This window comes from Chiroxiphia lanceolata, chromosome 21 (genome assembly GCF_009829145.1).
Source record: "Chiroxiphia lanceolata isolate bChiLan1 chromosome 21, bChiLan1.pri, whole genome shotgun sequence".
Lineage (NCBI taxonomy): Eukaryota > Metazoa > Chordata > Aves > Passeriformes > Pipridae > Chiroxiphia > Chiroxiphia lanceolata.
In genome coordinates, this window is record NC_045657.1 from 3008832 (window position 1) to 3016209 (window position 7378).

Genomic DNA, 7378 nt, shown 5'->3' on the forward strand with positions numbered 1-7378 from the left:
CGAGCTGTGAAGCAGCGCGTTCCCTTTGTGCAGATGTGATGGAGTGTTGATGTGCAGCGTAATTTCACACTGCCAGACATTAAATTCACCCTTGGTTTTGTTGTGAGTGTGAATTTTCTGAGTGGTGATCAGCGGTGAGGAGCTCGTGGGGAGCTTTCGGGGAGCTCCCAGTGCGGGGAGTGAACTGGGGGCTCATCCCCTCACCAGTGTGGTCATCCAGAGCAGGGGACTGGTTGTAATGGAGCTCTCCCTGCTCCCAAAACAGCGATTCAGAGTAAAAACTGTGGCTTTTCCTAGATAAAAAAAAAAAAAAAGAAAGAAAAGGGGCTCATTTTTTCCAAAGGCTCTTGCTCTGTTGGGGCAGCAATGGCTTCAGCATCACTGGGAGAGGCTGCAGCTCTCCTTAGCTGACCAAGTGTAGACCTTCAGGGACCTTTTAGTCTTCCCAAACTGATTCCCATTTGCCCCTGGTGATTTCTCTCTCTCTCTGTGTGTCTCTCTCTCTGATTTCATGACAAAACAGTAAATTTGAGGAGGCATTTTTGGTCAGCAGCTGACCTGGCTGTGTCACAGCAGCACCTGGCTCATTCCCTGCCTCTGTAATTGCAGGTTTGATAGGGCTGGGAGTTTTGCTGGGATTTTTAATTGCATGCTGAAGCCATCCCCGGGGGAATATTTATTTATTTTTATTTTTGGAGTATTGGCTATTTGGTCAATACCTTTCTCATCCTGAGAAAGTCAGTGCAGTTGTGTGGCCGGACTTGTGAAAGGTAGTGATTTTCCATTAGCCTTTGAGTGGGAATTGGCTCCTGAGCTGGGTGGGAATTCTTTATGGACTATGTTTCTCAATGAATCTGCATCCTGGAGCAAGCTCTTCAGGAAAGATAGTCCTGATGAGTCCTGAATGAGTCCTCATTCAATACTTTATTTCCATAGGAGAACCACAATCACAGAATATTCCGAGTTGGAAGGCACTCATAAGGATCATCAAGTCCAACTCTTCAGGGATCAAACCCACAACTTTAGTTGTAATTAGCACCGTGCTCTAACCAGCTGAGCTCATCTCAGGGTAAGAGAGGAGGATGGATGGAGGAGAGAGGAAGAAGAGGAGGGAGGGCGAAGGCATTGGGAAAATAATCTGGAGTTCTCAAAAATGTCCTGTGGATCTGCTTTGTGGATCAAAAAATTTGGGTTTTGTTGGATCACCCTCATTTCAGAATTGTGGTAAATGCATCTGCCCTGTGGCTTGCAGCTAAGTGTTGAGCTCCAGTGAGCTCCAGATCCCTTGGTAGAAGATACTGGGGCCTTGCATGAGAAAAAACCCATCCTCCTTGGGTGCTCCAGCCATCGTGGAACATTACCACCAGCTCCCTGCCTGCACAGCACATCCCCAGCTGAAAAATGGGTTTCTTTCCCAGGAAAATCTGTGCTTGCTGCTGCAAAATAATACCAGATGAAGCATATACACCCAGCACACTGTTATTAGCCCAAATGATTTGGCTTGCTTTCTTGCTTCCCATTTTTTTATTCATGCTGTCGGCAAGCAAACCCAACCAGCTCCATTATGTATAATTTATTCTGGATTAGATCAAAGGAACAGTTTACAGGATCGGTTTGGGCATTATTATGAATTATTTTTTTTTTAGCTTTTTCCATTTTTTTATAAATATATATTTATTCTCCCTCCCCTTCTCTACACTCCCCATTGCCTTTGCTCATAAGCAAATTATAAATTATTCACCAGCCCATACAAGACAAGTGCTTCTCAGGACTAGAAATCAAATCAGCCCCAGTAGCAGCGTGGGGTGGGGGCCTGGTGTTTGCAGGGAGCAGAGGCAGATGTGGGGGTGTGTGGGGATGCAGGGATGCAGCACCCAAAGTGGTGCCTTGGAAAGGCACCCCTAGGACCTGTCAGTCCCCAGGGGGGTCTCAGGGCTGTGTCCCAGGGCTCTGCACTTTGTAGGGCAGCTGGAGCCTCCCTGCCCTCACCCTGCAGTGCTGGGACTAAGATGCCCCTTTTATAGCTGTCGAGGGACTTTTTGGGTGCAGAGTCCTTGGATGGCAGCATGGGCAGCTCACAGAGGTGTGAGGGCTGTCAGCTCCCCACTAATGCCACCTTTCTGGGCACAGAGAACATTAATCCTGCACAGACTTCTGGTAAAAGCGAGGACTTAAAACTTATCCCTGTCTCCGGCTGCCAGAGGGGTCCATTGCACCCCTGGACATGCTTTGCTGGGGGCTCTCAAAAGGCATTGAGCTCTGCACCTCCCATTATTCCCTAAAAATGGGGTGATATCTCCCAGACTTGCTGTTGGAGGAGGGCTGCTGGAATCCACCCCATGCCCAGCCTCTGCCTTGCTGAGCATCACCCGAGAGGGTTGGCAGCACCACTGGGAAGCATTTTGCTCTCCACAGCCAACCAGACCACCTCTGGGGTCTCAGAAACCTGAAATATTTGTTCCTGTGGCTGGTGCAGGGCATTTAGTGCACTGCAAAGTCATTTTTAACACCCAGCAGAAGGGTGTGCTCTGGGAACGGGGCTCCTGAGCAGGCGACAGCTTGCTGGTGCTGTAAAAAGCTAATGCTAATTTAGCAAGAAGCTGATCTAGGGAGGCATCTGCTCATCTAAACTCTCATAATCTCCCCGGCTCTGCAGTATGATGCTTCAAAATCACTCACCCAGACAAGGCTTCCTGCAAGGGGCTGGGGGTGATGGTGAGACTGAACCCCCACGGGGCTGCAGGTGCTGGGGGATGTCTGGGAGTCACTGATCTGTCACAAGGTGCTGTGGCTGGAGCACGGGGAGGTCTCTGCAGCTCCTCACCTGCTCCTTCAGCCCTTCCCATGGGAAGGATCGAGCCCTTTCCCTGCCCCTGGGGTGTGTGTGCACATGTGTGGATCCGTACCCGTCACACAGATGTCCCTGGAGCAGCACAGCTCCCCTGCCACAGCTCTAATCAGAGATTTACAGGCAGCCAGAGCCCTTATTTAAAGGTTGATCCGCAGTGGAGCCAGGAAAGACTCTCTCAGATGTGAAATAGGCCTGGATTAGTTACAATCAGTAAAGTGAACTGATGCGTTTCCTCTACATCAGGTCAAGCCACAGACCTGCCAGCTCGGAGCAGGCTCGGAGTGTTTCCCATTGCAGGAGGGCTGGGATGGGGTTTTCCACAAACCCCATTACTGGAGGGAGCCAGAACTCCCTCTGACCACCTCCCCAAGGACCCCATCTATTTGGACCAGCTCCACAGGGCCACCAAAATCCCGCTGTCCCCAGGATTAGTAAGTGGCTTCTGTCACTTCCAAAGCTGCAAATAGGGATAGGGACAATTCCCAGCTCTGTACAGGCCAGGCAGCCCAGACACAGGCTCGTTTTCAGGATCAAAAATGGGTCAGGATGCAGCAGAAACATCTGCCATTGATCCACAGGAGCGACAGAGCCAGCAAATAATTGTCTCTTTGAAAATCCATTATCACCTCCACCCTCTTTTTAGCTGGGAGCTCTGGGAGCTGACAGAGACTGTGCTTGGAGTGTGGATGGTAAATATAACACCATATGGCTGAGGTATTATCAGGCTCCTAATGAAATGCCATTTTTATGCATATGCATTAATAACTCCTGTATCTTTGGTGGGTACCTGTGTGTGTGCATGTGATTATTGCTTGTTGAACATCCTTCCAGGACACCTCGTCTGGGTCCAGAATGGGTGGCTTGTGCCAGAGAATTTCTCTAAAAAAGCTTTAAGGGTGGTTTTAAAGGGAGAACCGAGTGTCTGAGCCCAGGTGAGACCTGGAGGAGGTGGTTTCTGCAGAGCCCCAGCCCGTGCCCTCGGGGGGATGCTCCTGGCAAAGCCCTGGGGGGCTCGGTGGCACCGGAGGCAGTGCCTTGGCAGAGGCAGCCCCGGGCGTGCAGAGGGAACTGTTTACTTTCCTTTAATCTCTGCTCCTCTGTGCTTTCCCATCTTCAAACACAGGCTGTTCTGCCAAGGCATCTGCTGGTTGTTTGGGCAGATCCTCCCTCGGGAGGAGGCGGGTGGGGAGCACACACAGAGAGCAGGGGGTGTTGGGGACACAGGAGACCCCCAGTCAGCTTCTCTGAGGGGTCAGGGGACAATATGAGACCTCACTTCTCCAGACCTACTGTTGCCTTCCCAACTCCCTCTCCTGCAACACCATTTTTTTATTGCAAAATTTGCCTTTTTTTTTTTTTTTCTCCTCACCAAAATACAAGAGCAGCCTTTCTTGGTGGCAGAGGGAAGAAGGCTTTTCTCAGGGAGACAGGCCACATCTATCACAGCCCAGGCTTATGCTGACTTTTCCAGGAGTCCATCGTTCACCTGAGGCATTCCCATAAACCCTCCATCTCCCTTCGCCCTCAGAAAATCCCATTGATTGAGACATCCTAAAAACCTCATTGAAAGGTGAAAATTGTCTCATTGACAGGTGCTGTGCAAATTACCCTGAGATTCATTACCTCAGCAGGGGATGGCTTTAGGGAGACACTGGAACATTTCTGAAGTGTAGGGTTTAATGTGATTGGATTTACAATGACTTTTTGGTCGTTTGCTCTATAACTCTTTACAGACTTGGGTGCCATCTCTGTTCCTCCTTTGCTGTAGATGGAATTTAGCCTGTTCTTTTGCATGGCTGAAGTGTGGCAATGGGCAGGGGAGCAGAACATGCATGTGGGGCTCAGCCTCCTGGGGATTTGTAGAGCAGCTCTCCTCTTTCTGCCTGTTTTCCACTTTACTGGATGATCCACTCTGACAACATCCCTTTTTTTTTTCCCTAACCTTGCAGCCAGCTTGGAGGCAACCATGCCTATCCCACGTTCCAGCCCCAAGGCAATGCTGACAACCTGCTGCTGGCCATAATTCCAGGGGCTCAAAAAGCCCTCCAGAACATGGATTGCCCTGCTCTAGGACAGGAAGATGTCACAGAGCTCTCTCAGACTCGTTTCCACCCTGGAGAAAGGGGTGTGCAGCAGCAAACAGCTTTGGGCTGACTGCTCAGGGCTGGGGCTGGGGGGAGCAGGCCTGGCCACAAACCCTCCTGCCTCCAAGAAATCCTGAAAACCCAGAGCCAGCACTTGGGTTCAGTTTTCCTGAAACACCTGAATTTTAATTCTTGTGCACTTGTAGTCCCCTGCTGAGCCCCTGGACCACCAGCCCATCTCCAGAGGGAGCAGGCAGGACCCCCTGGTGGTGTGCAGTGTAGAGCTGCTGTATTTTACCAGCATCATTCCACAGCACTCTCCTGGTGGCATTTGGTGCCGGAGCCGAGCGCTGCCCAGCAGTAATTAATGGGGCCCTTTCCTACCCCTCAGCTCCACATCAGTGGACTATCAATTACTGAAGCCGAGCTGTGCATTTCTGAGCTGCTGAATAACCGAGGGGACTGCTGAGAGTCCAGAAGTGGCTGTCATCTTCTCATTAGGTATTTATTAAAAGTAATTTAGCGCCTGTGCCTGCGTGTTAATGGAATCCCAGCGGCGCCGGGGGACGGAGCTGCCCTGGTGTGAGAGCAGGATCAGCCCCCCCTGGCAGGCTGTGGAGACAAGCACTGGCCTCCATCCCATGTCCCTCACTGCTCTGGGGTAACTGGAGGCTGCCCAGACCTGCCCGTGGTGCTCTCAGGTAGATCCTTGTGAAGGCTGGGAGTGGGCAGGTGGTGGGAGGCACCCAGAAATATTCCCAAACTGCTCAGCTGTTCCACTGTCCTGTGTGGGACACCCCAAAGCTGTCCCCAGTCATCAGGGCTCCCTCAGAGCCATCCAAACCCTTGGGCAAATTACTCACCCGGCGATAACCGCTATTATTCCTGCTGCTCTCACTTCCCATCTCCCCATCCTCCCTTGCCGGCGCATTATTTATTCCTTGTTACACTGTTCTGAATAATTCCTCTCTCTTTTGATCACTGCAGATCCTTGAAGAGGGTTGTGAGGAGACCAACCACCGAGGGCAAACTTGCCATAAACATTCTGAGCTGTGGGTGAGTGTGAGCTGAGCTGCAGCTGGGCTGGGAGGGGGCTGCAGGCTGGGCAGAGCTGCCGAGCCTGCAAGGCTTAGGGAACACTTGCAAGGACGCTCTTCCAACTCATCTTAGGCCAGGCTCTGAGCAACCTGGTCTAGTGGAAGGTGTTCCTGCCCATGGCAGGGGGTGGAATGAGGTGGTCTAAAAGGTCCCTTCTAACCCAAACCATTTCGAGATCCTGTGATTCCCAGGCTGTGAGCAGAGACTCAGGTCCCACCAGTACCACGATCTCCAAACCCCCAGGGACAAAACGTGCTTTGGGAAACCTGCAATCCCTCCATCCTCCTACCATGAAGCCCTGAAGCTAAGAGGGTTTCGAAGCTGAGAGCAAGACTTCATCAATCCAGAAACTTGCCAGTACCCAGAGGGGTCTCCCAGGAGAGGTTTGCTGTGCTTGCTGCTCCATGGAAAGATGTGCAGCATCACAGAGAAAAGCTGGGAGCCACACAGGGCAGAGCCATCATCCCACCAGGATGCTGGAGCCCCAGGAGCTCACCTTGCACTTGGAGCACAGAAATATTTTGGCTGCATTGTGCTCTCCCCACGCATCTTCCTTCCACTCAGCCTTGACATCTGTTCACTGAGCTGATTAAATCACCCCAGCGAAGCGTCTGCAGGAACATGTTTGGGCTTGAGCAGGGCAGGGATTAAAAACAAAAGGAAATGGATCTTTTATCAGTACATTTTTTTTTAGTGGGAGACGCTGGAGTTTCTAATAAAAAACCCCTCCAAATTAGTGTTTTTCTTTCTTTCTTTCTTTCTTTCTTCAAGAAGAAGCTGCTTTTCTGATTCTTCCCAGCTGTGGAAATCAATTGCCAAATGGGATGTTTGCGGATGTTTGAGCAAGACCCAACAAATTCGTTTAAAACAAACAAGCAAACAAGCAGTGGTTGTGTGTTTGGGGTTTTTTTTGTTTGTTTGTGTGTGTGTACAGGAACTCATCTCAGGGCTGGAGGACGTTTGGGAGAGGCTTTGCTCCTCCTGTCGCCTTTATCTCGCTGCGCTGCCCGGAGGGGTTTGATCACAGCTGGGAGCCTGTAAGCTGCCTGTAATCCAGTAATATTCATAAATGACTGTGCATGTTCCAGCGCCTTTGTCCAATCCCTTTTTATCCTGGGCCTTAGGCATTAGCAGTGGAGCTGTAAATCATCTCTGGCTCCGTCCCCAGTGGGCCGGTCCCTGCTCGGGCCACTGGGGTTGTTGGGGGGAGGTGGTGGCACCCAACAGGATGGTCCTGGCTGGGTGTGCTGGGCTCTTATCCTGCTCCTTGCAGCCAGTGCCACAGGGCTCTTAACTCCCCCTGTACCCAGGCCAGGAACGAGCAGATGGGACCTGTCCACACGGC

At 51.2% G+C, this 7378-nt stretch overlaps 1 long non-coding RNA gene across 1 annotated transcript; it reads left to right on the plus strand.

The window, feature by feature from the left end:
* Positions 1–4980: 4980 nt before the first annotated feature.
* LOC116797257 lies at positions 4981–6353 on the plus strand. Its single transcript, XR_004360601.1, has 3 exons — positions 4981–5436; positions 5923–5991; positions 6225–6353. It is a non-coding gene; the product is annotated as an uncharacterized LOC116797257 (long non-coding RNA).
* The last annotated feature ends 1025 nt before the right edge of the window (positions 6354–7378 follow it).